Source organism: Rhamphochromis longiceps, linkage group LG18, assembly GCF_057381845.1.
Source record: "Rhamphochromis longiceps isolate RC_006_pf linkage group LG18, R_longiceps_female_GT1.1, whole genome shotgun sequence".
Classification (NCBI taxonomy): Eukaryota; Metazoa; Chordata; class Actinopteri; order Cichliformes; family Cichlidae; genus Rhamphochromis; species Rhamphochromis longiceps.
In genome coordinates this window covers 34,886,058-34,912,870 of record NC_140574.1, presented here as the reverse complement: position 1 = coordinate 34,912,870, position 26,813 = coordinate 34,886,058, and positions in this window count along the sequence as shown.

Sequence of the window (26,813 nt, the reverse complement as noted above, 5' to 3'; positions counted from 1 at the left end):
CAGAACATGCCGTATTTCTCCAAATTATAGCCCAGACATATAATATGCAAAATTAATTTGGACCCCAGGTGTTTAAAAGAACCATGTTGCTTTATGTGGCCCGCTGAATAATTGGGGACGTATGATTATGAAAACAATGATTAAGCACTGATGTTCTAACACTACCCAATACAATATTAAATCAATTCAAAAATATTTTACTTGATCCCACAAAACAAAACGTAGGTGCAGCAACAGTGGGTATTTTCACACATACTAGTGGGATACAGTAGTACTTTGTTTTATTTTTTAACATCTGCTGTTTCAATATTTTAGAAAAAGCTAGCATTAACTAATTTTTAAACTTAAAACAAGCAGTCAGACAGTCATGCACAGGCCTGGACTGGGACAACATTTCAGGCTGGGAGCTTTACCCCCCCTGCTTTTATTTTGGTGTGACACCCTGGGGAACTTCAGCTACTTTCTGTCAGAGACCGTTGGCAACACTGATGGTCTCATGAGATGCCCTCCCTCTCTCAGACACACTTGTCCCGCCCCGTGAGCGAGTATCTTAATCATCAGTAAGTAGGAGAGACTTTCTATCCAATCAGAGGTGAGGAAGTCGGGACCTGCCCCTACTTAAAGAGTAAGATACTCTTTAACCACACATTAATAAATACAGTTAATAATTCAAACTCTCAGAGCAGTCTTTGTTTTTTACTGATCGTTTCGCGTTGGCTTTATTTGTTTTGCTGCTGAAAAATCTCCCTATAGCTGGAGTTCATGATGCTGCTGTGTCCCAGTGTTTCCCCACAGTGCGAACAGCTGAGCGGATTATGAAGCAGATACGGGAGCAAAGCAGTATCTGCATGACAGAACAAGCGACTACTGCCGCACACATTTTTAAATACAAGCAAACATGCTTCAGAGCTTTTTCAGAAAGTTCTGGTGCTGCTAAAACAAAGGCGCCAGTTACAGCTGGGAGAAAGCTTTCAGTGAGCTCTCCGGGATGATGAGCTACAGTGAAGATCAATGGGGAGACGCAGACGGATGCAACAGCTGTTTTTTAAGAGTTTTAAAACACGACTGTTGGGAATAATCTGCCCAACAGTCGTGTTTGATGGCAATGAGGCATGTTGTATAGAGCGCTTTGAGTACTCCGGGAGAGTAGAAAAGCGCTGCTGAAGAATCAGTCCATTTACCAGTGTTCATAGAATCTCAAAGACATACCGGATTTAAGTTTGTTTACCTGCTTTATGTGTTGACCCAGAAGCAGAGCCACCACAACTTAAGGATTGCCGCTCTCATTTCTCAAAAAAAATAATAATTAAAAATCGTCTGACATCCATTTTCTTTTCCATCAAGGCAGGAAAGTAGTTTGCAAAGACCGCGATTGTAATTATTGGGGGTGTCCAAATTCATGGGCTGCATCCTCCCGGGGACGCATTTGTAGACCGATTACGTCACAGCGACACGACGAAGGCTGACCAATGCGTCCTCCTTTTCCCCAAATTTGAAGGATGGGTCGGGTGTGTCCTTCGTGGCCCACCATATCCCAGAATTCATAGTGCGGCCCAGCCAAACTCAGTTTCCGGCAATGGCGGCCGCTACTAAGTTTTAAAATTACTCTTATTATTCTTTCTGGGTCATATAATAAACTTTTAACATATTTTCAGGCGAGAATGTGGGTGTGTAAACTTCAAATATCTGCTCGGTTTATCAAGATATTGCATATTTGCAAAAGTGCTTCGACGTTTTCAGAGACGTCTGTTACCCAACAGCTCGACAGCTAGCCGGGAGCTCGAGGGTCACTAGAGCCGCCGAGAACGGCACAACTCCCGGCACATCATTTTCAGATCACCGCTGTCTTTCGCTACTCAGGTTAAACATAGGTTTACATCCGGCCTACCCGACCTTCTGAGGACCCGGCCCACATAGCCCGTGAAGGCCGGGCCCTCAGGAGGATTCAGCCCATGAATTTGGACACGACCTCAGTGTTCCGATTATCAGTCCGGGACTGGTCATGCATGCTGACTGATAAAAAGCACACCACGAACACATTTCATTGCAACTTACTGGCAGTTGTCTAGACAGTTAACAGACAGCAACAGATTCAAAGTTTCATTTCAAGTAATGGTGCATTACACAGACCTAAGCAATACAAGTAAAGTGTAATAGCTCATCACTTCAAAAATTACCATTTGCATGCGCTATTATATATTATTCACCCTGTGTAAATATGAGGTATTGTTGGGGCAGTTCTCAATCTACATGTAGGTAATGCACACCTTGAAAACAAGTTATGTTTGATTTGAGATGTTTTCAGCCCTGTTGCCACAGGCGTATAAAATCAAGAACCTAACCATACAGCCAGTTCTGGATCTGCTGGAGGTTTCTTCTTGTTAAAAGAGAGTTTTCCTTCCTACTGTTACCAAGTGCTGGTCACACACTGAAAAAAAGAGAATGGCCATCTCTTGGATTTATGTAAGCATCTTGCGTGTATTCAACACAAATGCCTTATGCTTTAAAGTTAAGTGTAACTATATAGTGTAGAAACTACTTGATATGCAGAGAGTGTAGATTAAATAGTTCATATCATGTTTGAGTGAAGTAAGTCAATAATATAGCAATGTTCAACCTTGCAACACTGCACGTGATTTACATATACATACATATACACACATATACCTACATGCATACATATACGCCTATACATACTTACATACATACAGACATACACATATATACACATAGCAGTTCAAAAATATGGCATACAGAATTACAGAGATTCAAACAAAATCGGGTCTCCTTGAGGAAATATAATGTTTCCATTTATCCCAAATCTCAATGAATATGTCATATTGAAATCTGTTAAAGAAGGTAATTCTTTCCATTTTAAACAACCCATAAACAGTCTCATGCCAGTCATTTAGTGATGGAATTTTCACACTTCCATTTCTTAGTAATAGTCTTTCGGGCAGCCAGACTCAGAATACCATATAACAGCTTGGACATTTTATCTACATTCACTGAGTATAAATATCCAGACAAAAGTTCATCCCAATTAAAGGGGAGTTGCATACTAAAAATGGTCTGTAACTCCGAGTGAATCGATACCCAAAAAGTGTTGATCAATGGCCAAGACCAAAACAAGTGGAAGTGTTTTATTCCTTGGGCCCCACAGTTTCTCCAGCAGCTAGAGTGATTAGAATAGTGTTTACTTTGTGCAGGTGTAATAAAAAACCTACAGAGACTCTTCCAACCAAAACATCTCCATATATTAGAACTAGAAATTTTCCACTGAAAGGCACACTGCTGATACCAGATGTCATTTGAAATTGCTATATTTGTTTCCCTTTCCCATTTTTGTTTAATGTAGATAGTGTTCAACTTCTTAACCTCTTGTAAACCCTTGTACAGTCTAGAAATCACCTTGAGGCCAGGATCTGCATGGCAAGCCTTGACAAATATATTCAAAACGGGAAGAGAGAAAAGATCTGTTCTCTTAGGTATAAAGTTATGTAGATAATGCCTGATTTGAAGAAACCTGAAAAAATCCGTATTGCTTAACTGGTATTGATCTTTTACTGATTGGAAGTCCCTAAGAGTTCCCTTATCATAAAACATACAATATGCCATTAAGCCTTGCCCTGCCCATTTTTTATATCTTGCGTCTAACTTATTGGGTAAAAAATCAAGATCATAAGCGCATCATCTTAAGATCCTGGCCTCTTCATTCCAATCATTCTAATTAAGAAATTGTAACCAGAGTTTTAAAGGCAGGTTAATCCATTGGTTTCCTTGATTAATTTGTTTTTTAATAAGTGTCATGTCTCCTAAGCTTGCCTGAATCAGAAAATCTCTTGAGACAACTGTTTCTATTTCTTTCCATCTTGCTTGGTAGTCTACGTTGCACCAACACGCTAGGATCCTCAGTTGAGCTGAAATATAGTAATCTTTCAAACATGGGATCCCCAACCCCCCTTTATCTTTAGCCAACTGGATAGTTTGGTACTTAATCCATGGTCTTTACCCTGCCATATGAACCTAGAGATTATTTTATCCCATTCCTGAAATTGTTTATCAGTTATTTCAACTGGGAGTGTTAGGAACAGTGAAAACACAAAGATTTAAAATTCACATGATATATTTTAGAGAGATCTTTAGTGATATTTACTCCAAGACTAACTTTAGACTTAATTTCCTGATTTGGCTTATAATTAAAAGTTAAAATCTGAGTCTTCAATATATTTAGTTTATAACCTGATAGTGAGCTAAAGGTCTCCAGAAGTGATAACAGCTTGGGGAAAGTAATATTTGGATTTGTCAAGTAAATCAAAATATCATCAGCAACCAAGGAAATCTTATGTTCTCGACCCATGATCTTGACTCCAGTAATATCAATGCTTTGTATAACACTTTGACTCATGGCCTCTATGAAAGGGCAAAGAGTGAAGGACTAAGTGGGCAACCCTGCCATGTCCCTCTCTGTAGATTGAAAACATTAGAAAGCGCCCCGTTGACTTTGATTCTTGCACTTGGTGATTTATATAATGCTTGAATGATCATGATAAACGATTGATGAAATCCAAACTTACCCATAACTTTGTATAGAAATTCCCAATTAACCCGATCGAAAGCCTTTTCAGCATCTAAGCTCATAAGGACCATCTGAGTTTTATTTTTACCACCATAATCAATAACATGTAATGTTCAGCGAACATTATCTTGCGTTTGTCTCTGCTTAATAAAACCAGTTTGATCCAAGCTAATTATCTGAACAAGAATATTTTCAATTCTTTGGGGTGGCTGTAGCTCAGGTGGTAGAGCAGGTCATTTACTGATCGGAAGGTTCGATTCCTGGCTTCCCCTATTCTGCATTCCAAATATCCTTGGGCAAGATACTAACCCCAAATTGCTCTCCGATGCGTCCATCGGAGTATGTGTGTGAATGTCAGTTAGAAAGCACCTAGGAAAAATGTGCTTGGGTGAATGCACAAGTTGTGTAAAGCACTTTGAGTGCTCAGAAGAGTAGAAAAGTGCTATATAAGAACCAGTCCATTTACCATTTTGGCAAAGATGTATGTAAATACACTCAACAAAAATATAAACGCAACACCTTTGTTACTGCTCCCATTCCCCATGGGATGGACGTAGAGACCTAAAATTCATTCCAGATACACAATTTAACCATCCCTCCCAAACAGTGGTCACAAATCAGTCCAAATGTGTGGTAGTGGGCACATCTGCCATATTGAGATAATCCATCCCACCTCACAGGTGTGCCACATCAGGATGCTGATCTGACATCATGAGTAGTGCACAGGTGTACCTCAGACTACCCACAACAAAAGGCCACCCTGGAATGTGCAGTTTTGTCTCACAGCAAAATGCCACAGATGCCACAAGCAATGAGGGAGCGTGCAATTGGCATGCTGACAGCAGGAATGTCAACCAGATCTGTCGCCCGTGCATTGAATGTTCATTTCTCAACCATAAGCCGTCTCCACAGGCGTTTCAGAGAATATGGCAGCACATCCAACCGGCCTCACAACCGCAGACCTCGTGTAACCACACCAGCCCAGGACCTCCACATCCAGCAGGTTGACCTCCAAGATCGTCTGAGACCAGCCACCCAGACAGCTGCTGGAACAATTGGTTTGCACAACCAAACAATTTCTGCACAAACTGTCAGAAACCGTCTCAGGGACGCTCAACTGCATGCCCGTCGTCCTCATCGGGGTCTTGACCTGACTCCAGCTCGTCGCCGTAACAGACTTGTGTGGGCAAATGCTCACATTCGATGGCGTCTGGCACGTTGGAGAGGTGTGCGCTTCACGGATGAATCATGGTTCACATTGTTCAGGGCAGATGGCAGCTGAGAATGTCCCAGTTCTTGCATGGCCAGCATACTCACCGGACATGTCACCCATTGAGCATGTTCGGGATGTGCTTGACCGGCGTATACGACAGCGTGTACCAGTTCCCACGAATATCCAACAACCTCGCACAGCCATTGAAGTGGAGTGGACCAACATTCCACAGGCCACAATTGACAATCTGATAGACTCCATGCGACGATGTGTTGCACTGCATGAGGCAAATGGTGGTCACACCAGATACTGACCGGTTCTGGGTCCCCAGACCCCCAATAGCGCAAAAACTGCACATTCCAGGGTGGCCTTTTGTTGTGGGCAGTCTGAGGTACACCTGTGCACTACTCATGAAGTCAGATCAGCATCCTGATGTGGCACACCTGTGAGGTGGGATGGATTATCTCAATATAGCAGATGTGCCCACTACCACACATTTGGACTGATTTGTGACCACTGTTTGGGAGGGATGGTTATATTGTGTATCTGGAATGAATTTTAGGTCTCTACGTCCATCCCATGGGGAATGGGAGCAGTAACAAAGGTGTTGCGTTTATATTTTTGTTGAGTGTATCTTATAGTCCTGGTTAAGAACACTAATAATAGGGCGGTAATTTCCACAGTCAAGCCTGTCCTTTCCTTCTTTAGCTATTAAGGAAATAGAAGCCTCATTCCAAGATGGGGGAATTACTCCCGTCTTTAAGATATAATTGAATGCTGTTTTCATCAAGGGGATCAATAACTCTTTCATTTCCTTATACCAATCTGATGGAAATCCATCTGGGCCTGGAGATTTATTGGGTTTTAATTTTGAAATAGCTTTTTTAATTTCAATTTCGGATATGTCCTTTGTCCTTGCTTTTAAGTCCAGATTGAGAGAGCCAGAGAAAAATGTTTTTAAAATGTAATTGTTACTTATAATATGTATGTAACTTTGTAATTTTAACATGTTGTCGCCTCTTGGCCAGGACTCCCTTGAAAAAGAGGTTTTTAATCTCAATGGGACTTTTCCTGGTTAAATAAAGGTTAATAATAATTAAGGTTATATTTTGGTTTTCAGTCAGCTTTGGTAAGCAAAGTGAGTCCAGGAAGGATATCATACCTTTATCATCCATTCTAGGTTGTGTGTATAGATCTTTGTAGAATTTTAGAAAAGCTAGCTGAATGTCTTACAATTTGTACACGATGTTATTTGTTTGACAATCCTTTATTTTGTGAATTGTATTTTCTAATTGTTGTTTTTTTAATTTATAGGCCAGTAATTTTGCGGATTTGCCTCCTACCTCATAGTATCTTTGTTGTAAAAAAGCCATATTATTTTGTATTTCACATGAAAAACTTTCATCATCTCGTGTGCTGACGGAGACCAGAGGGCGGGCCCACATTACACCGGTTTTAGAATCGCTGCACTGGCTCCCCGTGTGTTTCAGGATCGATTTTAAAGTTCTTTTATTGGTTTTTAAATGTCTTAACGGTCTTGGGCCTTCTTATCTCTCAGATCTGCTTTTACCATACGAACCCTCGCGGACCCTGAGGTCCTCTGGTGCTGGCCTTTTGATTGTCCCTAAAGTCAGGACACATACTCACGGAGAGGCAGCTTTTCAGTGGTATGGTCCTCGTCTGTGGAACAGCCTGCCGGAGGAGCTCAGGGCCGCAGAGAACGTACATGTTTTTAAGAACAGGCTCAAGACCCACCTTTTTAATTTAGCTTTTACTTAGCGTTTATTTATTTTATGCTTATTTATTCTATCCTGTTATTCTATTATTAATTTAGGCTTTACCTAATATTTATTGATTTTATTCTTATTCATTTTTTAACCTTCTTACTCTATTTATATTTATATTGTATCCTGTTCTTATTTATTTTATCATTTTACCCTGTATATATCCTTTTGTGTCATATCTCCAGTGTTTCCTCAGAGGGCGCTCTCTGCACCGGGGCTGTTATTGACCGTGGCTGCTGGGTCTCTGGGGTCCTCTCAGCCTGGCTGGGGGGCTCCTTGGCCTCCCTCCTGCTGTGTGCCCAGCCCGGAGCCTGCGGTCTGTGACCGGCTCCCGGTGCAGACGGCTCCCTGTTATAGTGTTTCCTCACTTGGCTCATGCGAGCCCAGCCCAATTTTTACTCTTTAAGTGTGCGCGTGTGTGTATGTGTGTGTGTGTGTGTGTGTGTGTGTGTGGGGGGGGGGGGGGGGGGGGGGGAGATATGTGTGTATTCACATCATTTATGTTAATGAGAGTGTGGGGAGTGAGTTGGAGGGTGGGGTGGGCTGCTTTTAACTATGTAAAGCACTTTGTGCTACATTTTTTTTTGTATGAAAAGTGCTTTATAAATAAAGATTGATTGATTGATTGATTGATTGATCAATCTCATTTTTCTTCTTTTGTATTTCTAATTTCAAATGTATATCTGCGCTTATTTTATGGACATCTTTTTTTTTTCTCTCTCTTTTTTTTCTTTCTTCTATTTTCTTTTTGATTTGATTTGAACTCGAACTTTGCAAGACAATTGATCCCGTTTCCAAATCCAAAGGGGAAGGATATTGCCTGGAAGAGCAGCTATTGCAGACACAGAGTGAAACTTTTACACCGGTGTTCAAATTGTTGAACTTCTTGCAGCTTGGCTGCCCTGCCCTTGTTTTGACATTCTGTTGAATGAATTACTCTTGCTAAACAATTGGTGCCATGTCTGCAGTGATGAATGTGGTGTACCAAAGTGTGTTTGTGAGTGGAGAGCTCAAGTGGAGAGTCTCAATTTATCAGTATCTGTTCTGCACTGACTCTGGCTTCAAACAAACAGAGTGAAATTGTAAAATGTAAAAGGCCAAAACTTGTTTGAGTTGTAGATTATGTGCTCTCATCCATGGGGAGCTCAGAGTATCCGTGCAGCTTATCTAAACTTGAATGTGGTGGTTTGGTATCTAGTAGGAAACAAGTGGATGGAACTGAAAACAGCGGGATAATGTATGAAAATCCAGGGATGGGGGATCTTGGGATTTCCTGAGGGATCCTGGAGGTTGCAGCTTAAATAAAGGACATTTGGACAAGCTGTTGCCAAACCATCTATGTATGGTGTCATACAATGGATGGATGAATTGTAACTGACTAGGAACTCAGTTGACCTGAATATGACCTTCCATGAACAAGAGACACGAGTTAGAGCAAAATGAGAGCTTACACCGATATCCTTTACCTGACAGCACACTTACGGTTTGCAGTCTCGTTGCATTGTTAGAGTTATAATGGGATTTGGGGCAGAAAAAGTTCAATGCAAACAGTATGAACTTAAACAGGACTTCCTTTTCAATCCACCTGACAGGTTCCTGTCACCTCATTGATTACAAAGAGTACGTGAACTAATAACTCCACCAGTGGCTTTTCCTAAATGCAAGCAGGTGGGGTTTGATGACTCCACGCAGTCTGTGTGTCAGAGCTGCCAGTCTGATTCTACCACCAGCCTCATTTTTGCAGAAAAAAAAATGGTAACAGTCATCAGTGCTGTGACCTCCTGTCACCAACAAGGTAATAACGGTACATGAGTGTATTATTGGTAAGGAGCTTATGTATATATTTGACATTACCGCAGTCTGAGACACTATAGATCACAATTTCTTCTTAGAGTCTGCAAACTCCCAGAACAGCTTTATTAAAAGGAGTGATTTATCTAATCTGGAGGAATGAGTGATGATGTGTGAAACCATGAGAGATGATTAAACCTCTCTAGTGTCAGGGAGATGGTGCCTGTCATATTCTGTTCCTCGTCAGAATTTAAGACACTGCTGCAGTGACATGTCGTCCTTTAAACCCCGCACTCGCTTTCCTTTATTCCACCCTTTGTTCTTTAATCCCCAGTTGATGTGGCAGAAACACAGATCCATGAAATTAATTGCTGTAACGATTCACCTCGCAATGGGCTAAAGTGTCAGTTGTGGGTAACTTTTTCCCCCAAACTTTTCCATCAGTGGTACTTATTAGAAATGGTGCTCATTCAAGGAGAACAAATTAGCTGACCGATTATTAACTAGCTTTCATGTGCCAGTTGACTAAATATCAGGCCTGGGAGGCAGCAAACAAAGATTCTGCTGAACGAATGAGCCAAACTGACCTTCAAGGGGTCGATTCATCCAAATAACACATTTTCTTACTTACCTATTGATCCCGTTAAAGTTCGTGATAGGACTTTTCTGAGGACTGTTTTTGTATTAGCTCACCAAGTTTTGTAAAGTTTTTTAAATTTGTCAGACACAAGTCTGCACAAAAGGAGATAGTTCACTGGTTCTTTCACCAATGTCTGACAAGTTAAACTATAGATTAGACATGGACTTCAGCCTTGGGATGACATAACAGTGAGATAATGACTATAGCCATGGCTGGGGTTTTGCTGTAATTCTAGCTGTGACACATTCAGCATTTTACATAAGTCGACTGGCTAAATGTCCTTTCAAACTCCTATATTTCAGAACCTCTGCAGTGTCTTAGTAACAGTAGGTCATGATGACAGCTGGAAACATTTGGGTAAAAAAAAAAGAAAAAAGAATTTAAAAGTATTTCAGGCCAAATGGAGACATGTTGGTATTAAATGCAGTTTAGCGATGACATGGAATCATGTAGACCACCAAACAATATGATTTGTGGAAACAGCTTAAAAATACTATTAGAATAACCATGCGCTGAACTAGACAACGTTGTGTTAGCATTTTAAAATGAGTAAGGACTAGAGTTGTCACACTACCTGAATATTAATTTCAGATTTGATACTGTTACACAGGAATGTACTTGACACCGAGGGTTGAAAACAGAGAAAGAGTGCCATTAAGCTACATTTGGCTGCTCCCTTGCCAAAAGGGGTCACCAAAAGCAGGTATCTCCATGTGTTTGTTTTACGCCCGATGCCCTTGACATAACCCAAAACAGATTTGTGTTGTTTTATGGACATCTTCAAGATATTGTAATTGCGCCTGGAGTTTTCTTAAGTGCTCATTTCTCTTCTTTTTTTAAGTTGGTGCTGTAGCCTATAAGTTTTCCTCGTATAACCGCTTTCAGGGCCATCCATCCATCCATCCATCCTCATCCGCTTTATCCGAGGCCGGGTCGTGGGGGCAGCAGCCTAAGCAAAGAGGCCCAGACCTCCCTCTCCCCAGCCACCTCCTCCAGCTTATCCGGGGGAACACCAAGGCATTCCCAGGCCAGCCGAGAGATATAATCTCTCCAGCGTGTCCTGGGTCTGCCCCGGGGCCTCCTCCCGGTGGGACATGCCTGGAACACCTCACCCAGGAGTAGGGATGGGTACCGGTGTCCGGTGCCATGATGGCACCGGTTCTGACATAAACGGTAGTAACCAGACCGAAAAGCAGCGCACATTTCGGTGATTTATTTCGGTGCTTTTTTTTCCTGAGCTGTGATACACTTCTAGCCAATCATTTTACGTTTCCGAGGATAGTAGGCGGGCCCAGGTACGTACGTTCTTTTAGAGCAGAGCTACAGATTAAAAATGCTCAAGGCGAAGCGGTCAAAAGTCTGGCTGTACTTCACAGCAAAAGATGCAAACTCAGCAGCAACAAGTGCTTTAAGCTGATACTGTGATACTGTCAAAGGAGGTAACACCTCAAATCCGATGAAACACCTGGTGACGCATGCCGTTTTTTTTATTAAAAGCCGAGAAATGCGCCGTATTTGATAGCTTGCTGCGAGACCTCACACCGAGCGCATCTACTGCGGGTGGGTTGCCTGTTATCAGACCCGGAGTTAGCAACATACCCAAAAACCCAAAGAGGAGAGTCCTGGCCCCTAGCCCTGCCAGTGTAGCAGAAATGATGACGGATGATGACGGCAGCAGCAGCCGTTCTTCTCTGCGTGAGTATCTTAATGTTGTTCGTGTGTAATTTACGTTGAGTAGGCTAACCACATTATTACATTAATGCATGTAAGGTGAACTAGCAAACACCATCATAGCTACATGCGGCTGTCCTCTTGTTTGATGGCAGATACTCCCTTCACCCTGGCCAAAAAGGCTAAAATGACCAAAGAAAAAGAGGGAAACAGCTGAACATGAGAGGTTTTTGGACAAAGTTTGTGTTTTTTCCATTGTTTAAGCACTGCTTCCAGCCAAGAGTGATACCATATATGCCCCATAGCTGCAGAAAAAGCTTTACAAAAAACAGCTGAACATGAGAGGTTTTTGGACCAATTTTGTGTTCTCCATTCTTTAAGCACCGGTTTGAGCACCGTTTAAGCACCGGCACCGTTTCAAAAGTACCGATATCGGATAAAACCTAAACGATACCCATCCCTACCCAGGAGGCGCCCAGGGGGCATCCTTGTCAGATGCCCGAACCACCTCAGCTGGCTCCTTTCAATGTGGAGCAGCAGCGGCTCTACTCTGAGCCCCTCCCGGATGGCCGAACTTCTCACCCTATCTCTAAGGGAGAGGCCAGCCACCCTTCGGAGGAACCTCATTTCTGCCGCTTGTATCCGCGATCTCGTTCTTTCGGTCACTACCCACAGCTCGTGGCCATAGGTGAGGGTAGGGATGTAGATCGACCGGTAAATTGAGAGCTTCGCTTTTACACTCAGCTCCCTCTTCACCACGACGGACCGGTGCAGCGTCCGCATTACTGCAGCTGCAGCTCCAATCCGTCTGTCGATCTCCGGCTCCCTTCTCCCATCACTCGCGAACAAGACCCCGAGATACTTGAACTCCTCCACTTGGGGCAGGAACTCATGCCCAACCCGGAGTGGGCACTCCACCCTTTTCCGGCTGAGAACCATGGCCTCAGATTTGGAGGTGCTGATCCTCATTCCCGCTGCTTCACACTCGGCTGCGAACCGTTCCAGTGCAAGCTGGAGGCCCTCACCCGATGAAGCCAACAGAACCACATCATCCGCGAAAAGCAGAGATGAGATTCTGAGGCCACCAAAGCGAAAGCCCTCCGCCACTTGGCTGCACCTAGAAATCCTGTCCATAAAAATTATGAACAGAACCGGAGACAAAGGGCAGCCCTGGCAGAGCCCATCACCCACCGGGAATGAGTCCGACTTATTGCCGGCAATGCGAACCAAGCTCTTGCAACGGTTGTATAGGGATCGAATGGCCCGTAGCAATGGGCCAGACACCCCATACTCCCGCTTTTAGGGCATCCCATAAAATACTCGGAGAGACTTCTTCATTATCATTTTCAGCTACATAATCTATTATATCTTGGCTAATTTGCTCTTTCAACAGACATAGAATACTTGTATTTAATCTCCAAGATGTATCTCTTCTTTCGTATCCTAGCACTACTTCCAGATGCAGTGGGGCATGATACGATAAATCCATCACTCCTATCCTGCAATTGACCACACTGTTAAAGTCTTTTTGAAACATAAAGAAATAGTCCAATCTAGAATAAAATGAATGTGGGTGAGAGAAAAAGGTATAGTCCTTTTTTGGGGGTTTAACTCTCTCCAAACATCTATAAGCCCTAAATCCTTTAACATTAATTTAATATTTTTGATTATTTTATTAATCCCAGGGCGTGTGGGTTTGATGAGTCCAAAGACGGATTGAGTCGAGCATTCAAATCTCCTCCCAAAATTAGAATACCTTGTGCCTCTACAACAATTATTTCAAAAACCTGTTTAAAAAAATTTAACTCTGATCCTGGGGGAGCATATACATTTATAAGAGTAGTCAGTATACCCTCCAGACCCCTTTACTAACACAAACCTCCCCTCCTTATCGCCTATTTCTTGAATGCATTCAAAATTTAACCTACTCAAAATTAAAATTACCACACCCCTTTTTGAACTCTGAGGACAAGAAGAAGAATACTGGTTGAATTTCCATTTCTTAAGTTTTTCATGCTCAAACTGTGGTAAGTGAGATCCCTGTAGAAAGGCAACTTCTATTCCTTCTCTTTTTATTTTTGACATAATTTTGCTTCTTTTAATATGATTCCCCAAACCATTTACATTAAATGACACTACTTTAGTTACCTTGCGAGGCATTATTGTACGGCCTTATATGATTTTAATCTCTGCACATGACCAGAAATCGAAAAGTACACCCCGATGAGAAAAAAAAGAGAAAAAAAAACATTATACAACAAAAACATACAATCATATTGACTTCCAGAAACATAAACGCTCTATTAGCTGTAATTAGTGAGGGAAAAACTCTTCTGTCCACTTGTGGAAGAGCGCCCTCTTCGGCACACAGGCCGGAAGCCCAGTGGTCTGTAGGGTCCATCTTACTATGCATATAAATGACCCGACTTTAATGTACTTTTATATGCCCTCTTTATGGAATTACTTAATTATATAACAAAAACATCTTTATCAAAATAAAGTTCGTAGTCTCAGTTCATCTTAAGTCTCTATACTCTTGAGTTTACCTCTAATATGATGCTCCGTCACAAACAGCCTGGTTATCCACGGTCATCTTGGTTCCTAAATACCTGGAGACGCTCCTTGATTTGCTAATTCCATTAGCATCTCCTCCGAAACCTGAATTCGAGTCTCCACAACGTCTATGCGTCCCTCTGCTTCATCGAGTCTTTTACCAATGCCGTCCACATTCTCCCTTATGGTATTAAACTGCTCATTTGTGTCTTTTCTGAAAGCACAGAATTCTTTTAATATCATATCCATCGTAGCTGGGTAGTCTTTTGCACTAGCATTAGCATCGGATTGCTGGTCGTCTTCCATATTACTACTAGCTTGCGACAAAGCATCTTCTTCCACTTCACTACGTTACCTTACGTCCTTTTTCTTAAATTTTCTGGGCATTTTTATTCCAAACACAAAAACTCCACACTATCCATCCAAGCTTTTTAAGTTTCGAGTTAGATAAATTGGGGGGGGGGGGGGAATACTTGCAGCAAGGGCAGTCACAGAGCACCCGCACGAGAGCGGGGGCTCAGGGACTTGCACTCTGTTTCTACTCTGGTCTTTATTTATATACAAGGGTAATACAACAGTAAGTACGTTTGTTCATGACAGAGGAATATTGGTGCTTAAGTATGTGCGTATGTGTGTGTTTCTGTAAGAGGCGGCTCCTCTTCCTGGTAGGGAGTGAAACTGCACTGTTAAAAAAACATCTTAAAAAAACTGTAATATTCCGGCAGCTGGGGCGCCAAAATACTACCGTAAAATAACAGAAAATAACTTCCTCATAAAAATACGTTTATTTCCAGTAATGACAATACAGTTTGTTGTGCTAATTTTACATGCGATCTTGCCTTTTAAAGTGATTTTAAACATTAAATTAGGAACATGTTAATGTGATTAAACAATGAAATTATCTATAAATAGGGGAAAAAAACAAATCTTAAAAACACAGTAATATTCCGGCAGCTGGGCGCCAAAATACTATCATAAAATAACAGAAAATAACTTCCTCATGAAAATACAGTCATTTTCAGTAATGAAAATACAGTTTGTTGCACTAATTTTACATGGGATTCTGCCTTTTCCAAGTGCTTTTAGACATTAAATTAGGAACATTTTAACGTGATCAAACAATGAAATTACCTATAAACAAGGTCAATGAATGTGGCAATATGAATCATAGTACGTAAATGTACAGAAATATACAGTTAACAGTTGGTTTAAATAATAATGGATTGCATGCCCTGGGACAGACTGACAGAGGCGAGGCTGCCATATCGCACAGCAATAATAATAATACTTATGTGATGTAACACAAGCTTATAGGAATCATGTTATATACTTTTCCATAGCATTACATTTGAATTCAACAGTTCAATCTTTCAAATAACGGACAGATATTTGTGAGATCATGATACATTTGTGAATGTATTTTAACAATCTAAATATGGACAGACAGATACATTTAATAATCGTGAAAATTATGTTTTATTACATTACAGTGATTTAACGTTAATTTACATTTGAAATGTGAAATCAGTCTATTTACGTAACTTTAATGATATTCTAGAAGAACAGAACAAAACTGTAAAATGCAGTAAAATACTTTCATATTAGGATGTTTTCCTACAGTGCAGCCATACCTGCGAGCTTGTGGTTGTTAGTTCACATTCATTGGCCGATGCTTAGCGTCATGTTATTATGTGTCCCAACATCCAATGGCATGTCACATTGTTTTCATGGCCACACCCTCACCCCAGTTGCAGAGGCCTATTTCTGTTCAGGAATGTTGTGAATACTTTGAGATTTATATTAATTGCAATTCCTACCTCTACATTTATTTTTTAAAATATATAATTAGCACAGCGTGCAATGTTTTATATGTTTTTTATTTGTTTTTATTCCTATTAATTATATTTTCACTTGTTACCTCTGAATTATTGAATCAGACCTAGATGACATGACATGTTCAGCACAATTATAATTCAAATACTCCTTTAATTATTGATTATTCTCATTAATTTTCGATCATTTTATATATTTTTCCATAGTATTACATTTTAATTTAACAGATCATTCTCTCACATAACTGACAAATATTTGTGAAATGATGATACATTTCTGAATGTATTTTTACAATCTAAATACGCATATGTACAAAAAATATATTTAAAAACAAGTAAATTGTGTTTTACTATATTTACAGTGATGTTATGTTATTTTACCTTTGACATGTAAAATCACCGTCTACTTATGTAAATTTCATGATATTCTAGAAAGACAGTACAAAGCTGTAAAATATACAGTAAGATACTTTGACATTACTATTTTTTGGAACCGTGTGCTTGTTCAGCTCTTATTATCGCTAGAAGAAGAAACTGCTCCTTCTTTGTATGATAAGAGGGAACAGAACAAGTCTTGTAGTGAACAACAGTCTGAGTCATCAAAAGGTCATCATGCAGTATTCTATCATATGCAGACTAAGCACAATTTTCTATTGACATTTGCAGTGGTTTCTCTCTGGGTATTCTGGTTTCCTCCTACAGTAAGAACTCATGCAATTAGAGTTAGGTCAATTGGTGATTCTAAATTACCCGTGAATGTGAGCGCAAATGGTTGTTTGTCTCTATGTGACAGACTGGTAAACTGTCCAGGGAGTACCCTGCCTCTTAACCTATCTCTTTGGGGACATGCCCCAGCCCCTCTGCAACCCGGATAAAGACAGGATGGTAGTTGTAAATCCATTTACTTTTTATGTTAACCACACTCTACACTTTGTTGAATATTATGTAATATGAAGACAACATGTAGCATTAAAGTGACCAAGTAGTATTGGGGTAAAAATTATTGAATAGTGTTGGAATAAAATTACAAAATTGTGAAGGATTAAAATATTCCAAGAGCTGAACTTACTTCATCTAAACATGTTTCAATCATGTTTCATCAACAAAAAATGCACAGGTTTATTTAATATGAATATTTTGTGTGTGTGGGGGGGGGGGGGTTGTTTTCTTTTTTATTATTTATTGTGTGCAGCGACTGACAGTGACATGTATTTATAAAACACACACATATGCTTATTAACCTGTATGTGGGGTGGCTGTAGCTCCACAGATAGAGCAGCTCACCTACCAATCGGTAGGTTGGTTCGATCCCCGTCTGCTCCAGTCTGCATGCCAAATATCTTTGGGCAACATACCCAAGAACCCCAAACGCTCTCCAGTACATCCACCCAAATAGGAATGTGTGTGAATGTTAGATAGAAAGCACTTACACAGAAAGAGAAAAAAGTGCTTTTGTAAATGCATAAAGAACTTCGAGTCCTCAGTTAGAGTAGAAGAGGGCTTTTATATAAGAACCAGTCCGTTTACCATTTACCGTGCCTCCAGCATATCTCCATAAAACATGGCGACTTTGCAGCATTTAAATGGACCCAGGTGCACTGGTAAGAAATCTAGGTTTTTGACTAGGATATGCTGAGCTTAGCACAATCTAACCTGGCCCCCATTGAGAAGGGCCCCACAGACATGGAGGACATATTCTCCACTCTGTGTGCCACACTTCTCAGCTAGGAACTGCATACGTCAAATGCTTCAGTCAATCTGCATCAGACTCAAAGCCTTCACAGTGTTCACTCTCCCCTCGTGCTAAACTTAGTTACCCCTTGTAATCATAACTGCCATCTCATGAATCTTTAAATAATGATAGACAGAGACCTGGAACATTTAATCCACAAAACTGAACTGTAAAGAAAAGTATGAGTCTTTTCATGGCAAATGAATAAATAGTCCCAGCTTGTATTTGTGTAAGTCTAACAACATACTCCTGTGTTGCCCGTTTTAGCAATAAAACCTTTTTGATTGTGTGTGTTGGTCAAAAAAATACAGAAACATCAAATAGACATAGCAATTATGAGGCTTTGTGAGATATGTTTGAAATTTGGACACATCTGGTCATGCCTGAAAAACACTGAAGTGCATGGGTAAAATGTGTGTGTGTGTTTGTGTGTGTCCACATCTACGTACAAATGGGTAACTGTGCGTGTGTAAAAGTCAGGCACTTTCTAAATATGACTCGTGCAATCACTCGCATGCTTTATAGCCCGTCGCTGCTGGCGGTTGACTCCTGGGTGGACACACACCAAGCATGTGGGCTAACAATCACTGCGTGACAGGATGAGAGGTGTGTGTGTGTGTGTGTGTGTGTGTGTGTGTGTGTGTGTGTGTGTGTGTGTGTGTGTGTGTGTGTGTGTGTGTGTGTGTGCACGCTGCTGTGTGAGTGTGCGGTTGGACTTCCTCCTCTCAGCCCTCCACCACTCATAGATTTAGACGTTGTTATTATTTTAACATAGTTAGCAGCTGTGTTTTGGTGGCGAAACATGGTAATCATCTCACGGCCGCAGGGCTTTCTGATGGCTGAGGTGTATTTATAACGGTGGGGAGTTTCAGTCTTCTTTCTCATGACACAACACAGATCTGGAAGCTTCTCAAAGTCATACTCGGTTAGCCTTTGTGTCAATCTATTAAGCCTGAAAGAATCATTAGGGGCAAATCATTAAACTACATTAATATGTCGGTTATGCTTCAATTTCAGTGTAAATGTACAGGAAGAGTTGGTCCTGGAAAAAAGAACTTTTAATGTTCGTCACAGAGATGTGTATGTTTCTAATGCCAAAAATAATCGTGTCACGGCCCGGTGGATCAGCAGGTAGCTGATCTGCATTATTGTTCTCTCTCTTGTGCCGGGGTGGAACTCGTTGCAGTTTCACGGCACCCGTGAAATGGAAACACCTGAGTCTCACTGCATTTAAGCAGAGGGATGGCAGCCATTCATCACTGGATCATTGCGTGACTCGCATCAGTGTATCTCAGCTCGAGCGAGTGTTTTCCCCTGTCCTCCCCACCTTGGATTCCCTGGAGCCCGGACCCCTGTCACATTTGTATGTAGCACAATTCCCTTCACTGTCTGTACACCTGGTGAATGTGAAATAAACCCCACTGGTCTCCTCAAACCAAAGAGTCCTGCATGTGAGTCCTCAGTGAACTGTGACACACTGAACTCAGCGTTCTTTTAATAGTTATTCTCACTTGGGTTCTTTTTTTTTTTAAATTTGCCATCATCATAAAATAAATTGTATTTCTGTTATGTTTTGGTGACTTTTCTTTTTACTGGTTAACTCCAAAGGACAACCTCAGGAGTGAAGTGACCACTCAAGGTAAGCTTCAGAAGTCAGTAAATCCCCTTAGACTCCCATGTTAAAATCTCCATCAGTTTTGGTCTCTATAGATAGTATCCTCCCTGGTAACAAGTCATAACTCATCCACCTGTACCCATCCATCCACCTTGTGGACTGCCAAGTATCCTGATACAGGCAGCTGGAGCTGACTGGTGTCATTGTCATTTTCATCATTTTAATTCATCATTCATCATTATCTGGCTAATATTGTGGTTTGTTGCATGGTACAAATCAACCCAAATATAACTTTGCACTCCATGCTTTCATCCAAACAAGGTACCTTCTGGTTCCATAAACAAACGTGGCTGCAGGAAGAACACTAACACCGAAGCCTCAAAATGCAGGCTCTTGAAACCAGTGGGTGACATCAAGATGGCTAGGTTCGTTGTTTATGCTGTTGGTTCCCAGAGATGGGTTACTGTAATCAGATTACTTTTTCCGAGTAACGAGTACAGTAAGGAATTACTATTGCAAAAAAGGTAATTCGATTACCTTTATTTTCCCGTAAGCATAAACGATTTTATTTTATATGCTGGAATATGCAGAAAATAGGTTTAAATGTTAAACAAATTTCTTCCAGTCAGAGAATGTTGCAGATAATTTAATGTTTGCCTGATGCATAAAGTTAAAAGATTAAAACTAATAAAACAATTTTTAAAAGAGACTTTTTCATTTGATTACATTTTATATGATGGATTATGCAGGAAAAGTAGAATTTGGCTGAAAGATCTATTGCTTTATTACCTATTTAGGGGATAAATCATGTTTTAAAAAGTAACTAAGTAACTAATTACTTTTGAAAATAAGTAATCAGTAAAATAACGGGATTACTTTTTTCGGGAAGTAATCAGTAATTAGTTACTGATTACTTTTTTCAAGTAACTTGACCAACACTGTTGGTTCCTGACTTTGGTAGCATCCTCCTCTCAGGTCATCTACTTTACAGAATTAGAAAATGAATTTTCCCCAGAACCATACCTATAAGAAATTTTACCAAAGGACAGCTTCTCAGGCACTGACCAGGGTCCCCAGCCCAAAGGGTACAGTGAGCAGTTGTGTTTTTACAAGCCTCTTGTGTCAGAGAACACATTCTGAGGATGTTGGATGCTGAATGTATTTTGCTAGAAACAAGTAAGTGATTAGTAAATGGACGGGTTCTCACTCACACAAACACTTTTTTCTATGCTTCTGCTTTTCTGTTCAACATTCACACTGTATCTCATAAGCACACTGCACAGCAGCTTGGGGTTGGTCTCTTACCCAAGGATACTTTGGCATGTGGACTGGAGCAGCCAGGGATCGAACCACCAACCTTCCAGTTTGTTAATGACCTGTTCTACCTCCTCAGCTGCAATGTGGCAAAGCCTTCCCCACAAAGCCTTTAGCATTTTCAGTTTATTTGGGATACATCTTGCGTACATCAAAGAGGCACTCTTGGGGTACCAAATTATATTTTAAATCCTGATTTACAGATTATATGAATTTTCTTTTTGTTTGTTTTTATGTTCTATATTTTCTATTTGAGTTGCTGACATATCTATTTATTTTAGCTAAATCAGTGGCCAAAAACACCATGAGTGGTTTCGAATGCACACCCTACAGGTTGCACCAGCTGGAAAGAGGGTTGGTGCCAATGCTCTGCCCACTCTGGAGGAAAGGGAGTGGGCGATGACAAGTGGCAGAAATATGGGCGAGAGCGATATATCACTCAGTCAGACTGTTTCTAAACTCCCTTAAGCAAACATGTCTACTGGACTATTTACAGTAAGCAGTCACACTTCAAAGAAATTAATTGGTCTGAAATCTTGCCTCATGTTTGGCAAGAGTCTCCTTGTCCTGCTTTTACTGATTGAAACTACAACTGCTCTTGGCCTCCTGTGCTAAAGTCCCTCCAAAAATTCAGCGAATTTTTGAGCAGATTCCAGACCCACATTTTGTTGCTAGTCTGTCAGTTTTAGTTATCACCCACTCATTTAATCATTTGCCTTTTTTCGTTTCTCCACATTTTACATTTTCCTCCCACCGGTTTCCTCTGCAGTGTTTCTAGCTTAAGGAGTGGTTCACCTCATCTGTTTTCGTGTAAAATGCTGACACAAAGAAGAAAACTGACTTGATTTTGGACTTTTTTTTTTCATCTGCAGGTGGAAAGCATTTTAAGGATGATGAATTCTGGCTCTGCACCTCCCACCAGCCAAACACACTCGCACACACATACTGATCCCAAAGTCAAATTATGGGCTTGGCAACCCTCCCTCGCCTGCTGTTTTGTTGGTAACCCACATGCAGAATTTCAGCGCCAGCAGAGTGTTGCAGAGGGTCACTGTTTCCCACAGTCCCCCAGGAGTCACAGACTTTCTCCTGATCCTTTGCTGTTGGTCCCCATTCAAAAACAAAATTTTCCACTTATACCAAAAATAGTTGTCTGACTGCTGCCCATGCTTGCCTGGAGCCCCCCTGTTGGTTACGGTAGGCTGAGTACACACAGTGAATCCTAATAGTTAAGATATTCATTTTTGGTTTTTTCCATAACGAAGGAGAACTCGGTGTTTAAGTTAAAGTGTGAAGAAGGACCGAGCGGGTTATTCTTGGGTGTTCTGGAGATTGCTGCATGTTGAGCAAGTGGTCATGTCTCTAAAAGGAGAAGAGTGATGCGGACAAGGGAGGCATTATATGATCTTCAATGCTACTATACAGTATAGCAGTTCCAAAAAGATTTTTGGTTCAGAAACTTTAGTTGAGTTTATTTAATAGTATAATTCAAAGTTAGGCATCACCATGATGTGTGGTTGTTTCTTTAACAGTTTACAGTCTAAGTCACTGTTGGTGGTAACCCTATCCTAACCTTACATGTTAGAGGAAGATAAACTTTTTTGGAAAAAATGTCAATGGTTTTTTATGTTTGTCAGTTGGAATTATTATTTTCTTTGTTCCTCAAGTATGAAGACATTAGAGAAGGGTGTATGGAGAATGGTCCAAACAATAGAAAATCTGTATGCACCATTGGCAGTTCCCTTGTTGAAGATCTCTGATCAGAGAAGATCTTCTCTGATCTCTATTCATGCCAGAGATCAGAGAAGAAACAGCAGACGACCACATCGGGTGCTTAAACCTGGTAAAAACAAGAAAATGAGGCAACAATTAGCACAGGCTTAAACTGGACAATAAAAGATTGGAAGCGTGTTGACTGGTCTGATGAGTCTCAGTTTCTGCTCTGACATTTGCATGATAGAGTGCACACTTGAACATGACAATGAGTTCACTGTACTCGGCCTCCACAGGCGGATCTCAATCTAATAGAGCACCTTTGGGATGTGGTGCAATAGGAGATTTACCTCACGGATTTGCAACCTACAACTCTGCAGCAACTGAGTGATGCTGTCATGTCAATATAGACCTGAATCTCTGATTAATGTTTCCAATGTCTTATAGAATCTATGCTGCAAAGAATTAAGACAGTTCTGGTACTTACAAGATGTACCTAATAAAATAACTGGTGAGTGTATTTAGCATTTAACACAATCTCAGCAACACTTTTGTTTAATATAGAAGGAATTACTTTTCATTGGGTGTCTGTGTATATAATTAGAAGCATTGTTCATATATTCAATATCTCTGGATTTCGTCAAATACTCTGACTAAATGAAAACTTGGACAAACACGAGTTCTGTTGCTCTTGATGTTGCATTTTGTGGTCTGACAGCACAGTGCAGGCAATTGAAATTTATACCTTGTGTGATGTCACAAGAGGTCATCCAAACCCTGCAGTATGTTTGTGCAGCTACCTGGTTTTGGAGTGGGGGAGTCAGTAAACAGGTAAAATGCTACAAATAGAATCTATAGCCACTTAAGAATATAGTCTTGAGGGAGGACAGCCTGCTCCCAGGTCTGCGTCAGCACTGACCTTTTTACTGTTTGCTAAAGGGATTTGATTTCACCTCTACTTCTCTAGGTTTTACCTTTTTTTTCAACATTCACACATGAGCCATCTGAGGATAAAATGGCAGTTTTGTCCAGGAAGGAGAATCTGTGCTGGTTCAGGCATAGGCATAGCAATATCACACACAAATGATATGAAGGAAAAAATGGGGTTTTGTAGATACAAAATTTGCATCTCACCTCATTAAACAAGCAGGACTTATCTTAAATAACTGTATATCATTTTCTACAGCTCTGTTCAGATTCAGGTGCTCTTTGCGCCATCCTCCTGTGAACCAAAGCATATGTGCAGCTAGTCCACCACTGGCTGCTTGCAAATTATAAATATCATTCCCTGTGACTTGGACACTGAGTTGCCATCTCTTTGCACTTCACTGTCAGCGCTGCAGGTTCAAGGCCTCATGAACCTGCAGCACCCTCTGCTGGCATTATATGGTGTGACCTTAGTACTTATCATTTGATGACTTTGAAGAGACTAACAATGGCACCAACTCAATTAAATTTTATTTATATAGCAACAAATAAAAATAACGTTGACTCAAGGCAACTGTTGTTGTAAAGGCTTTATATTCTAAGGTAAAAACCCTACAATAATACAAACAAAATCCCAACAATCAGATGAACCCCTGTGAGAAAGTGCTTTGGCAACAGTGGGAAGGTATTGCATTAGGCCCATTAATTATGGGCCTATTGCACCATAACTTATGGAGGATTCACTATCAAGTGATTCAGCCCTAACTACAAGCTTTATCAAAAAGGAAAGTTTTAAGCCTAATCTTAATAACAGAGATAGTGCCTGCTCCTGAATCCAAACTGGGAGCTGGCTCCACAGAAAAGGGGCCTGAAAGCTGAAGGCTCTGCCTCCCATTCTACTTTTAAATACCCAAGGAACCACAAGTAAACCAGCGATCTGAAAGCGATGTGCTTATTGTCACGGTAAGGTACGTGGTCTTTGAGATAAGATAGGGACTGATTATTCTTTTTTTTTTTTCTTTTTTTTTTTTCTCGCCTGTCCCATTTGGTTCTTTAGCCATCAGAATTGTTGTCTGAAGACCAACAAGGATACCCAATGGATTTACTTTGCCAAATGGATCATCGTGGCATTGCCGTATTGGTCCATTTGGTCGATCTTTGTTTTTATTATTTATTATATTTTATTTTCAGATGTTACAGACGGGACAGACATGAGTGAGAGATAGGAAAGGGAGAAAGAAAGAGGAAGGAAAGGAAAAACAGAAGGGGAGAGGGACAGTGAGAAAGGGGGGGAGAAAAAAAATAAAAATCTCCTGGATCACCTGTTGAGAGAAGAATAGAAAACAAGCAAAAAAAGACAAAAAAAACAAAAACAAAGCAACATACTAAACACAACACCATCGCATTAATCTAGCTAAGTGTAAACAGCAGTAAATACTAAATATTCAATGTTGTTGTGCAGCACGCAGGACAGATGTGCTTCGAAGTAGCAGCCAAGAAAGGTGTAATTTGGGTCTACGAGCAGTGAACACCCGTGTGCATACCTGTGTGGATCAGCGCGCTTGTATTCCAAAGGTTTCTCCATGTAACGATCTGCTAGGGAGTGTGAGGGGGCCACAGCCCCGTCCTCCAGGGTGTGAAGCAGGTATGGAGGAGATCAAAACTCCAGACATCCAGAGGCCCCCAGAACACAAGAGACCAAGGAAGACCAACAGAGGGGCAGCCGCGCCACTGTTCCAGTAAGAGCTGAGGAGAGTCCCAGATGAGGGTTCACTCAGCAGCCACGGAGCAGAAGCCAGGGGGAGTTGCAGTGACGCGCCCGTGAGCTCCGCCGGCCGCCAGCTGTGCCTGAGTGACCGAGCCCCAGGCCGAGAGGCCGGGGGCACCCCACCCCCGAAGGGGCCCGAGCGAGCCCCAGGCTCCAGGCCCCGATAAGCGGCCGCCAAGGAGTGAGCCGGTGTGTACCTGGACGCCCATCCCCGGACACAAAGAACCACCAACGCACCGACACCTGAGGGAGTCCGCCACCGGCAGGGGAAGTGGTGGTGGGTGGAGATAGGCCTCCAAACCTTGGAGGGCCTGAGGTGTCCCCAGAGAGGTGGCGTCTGATACCCAACCTGACATATAGACACAGACATACAGGCACACACAGACACAAACATCCATTCCCACCCTCATGCTCTCATATGCACTCACTCCACACTCAACCAACGTGGAGACAGACATAAAGAGACGCTGTACACACGATCACACTCCCCAAGCGTACTCTACAAACCGGGTCTAGGTACCCTTGCCCCTGGAGGGGGGAACTGCACCCAGACCCAGGTGGTGTTACCCTTTTCCCTGCGGTGGGGAGAGGCAGACCACCCCGACTCCGTAGCAGCAGGGAGGCCCCACACTCCAGACCGCAGTCGGACGGCCAACTCCACCTAGCCCTCCCGCTCCAGCAGGCCGCAGAGAATGGGGGTGGGAGAAGACTCCAAACCTCCCTCCACCCGCTCATTGTAGTGTTGATGCATGTGTGTTCTAAGGTGCAATTAAAACCCAGGAGGGCATGGAGCTACCTGCCAAGGAGCAGCAGGTAAGCGCATAGTCCCTCCTGATAGCCCTCAATGTCTAAGTGTATTTAAAATTGAGAGGTGGGCAACGACGCCAGGGGTGGGGTGTACACCCTGATGGTAATTTGGACTCCGTGATTGTGCCCACCCCCAAGATCCTATATGTATGTGTAATGAGAGTGTGAATAATGTGAATGTCTAAGTTGTGGGATAAAATTGAGGCAGAGGCAGCCAGAAGGGGACGGGGGGGGGGGGGGGGGGGGGGGTAGCCTCCTCTGCACCCTGGTGACATACCCCTACTCCAAGGCCCTGCATGTGTGGGTGGACTGATTATTCAAGATCTTGTATGTGATAAGAAGGATTTTAAATGCAATACCAGTAAGAGTAAGCATGTGGTTAGAAACTATATTTCTAAGATTATTAGGGCCAAGTACAATAACCTCAGTTTTATATGAATTAAGTAGGAAATTAGAGGTTATCCAGGTCTTTGTATCTTGAAGGCATTTCTGTAGTTTAAGTGTGTTTGTTATCTGGCCTCATGGATAGAGAAAGCTGGGTATCATCTGCATAGCAGTCAAAAAATACACGCTATGCCTTCTAAGTGATACTGCCTGGGGAAAGCATGACTTTGGACGATGAGGTCAATTTGATTCATATTATCATTAAAATGAAAATCGTCATGACCAGTGACAAATAGCCATGAGTACCATGGGTGGTCACAGCATTATAAGATGAAAAGATGTACTCTCAGGCCCCCTCTTCGATTCTGAGATGGTGCTCCCCTTTCACCTTTTTGAATCCACAGGAGTGGATTTCAAAACATAATTTTATTTAATTTTGTTCCTTATTGATGTTACTGTGTTGATTTACATTTTTATTACTTTATTTTGA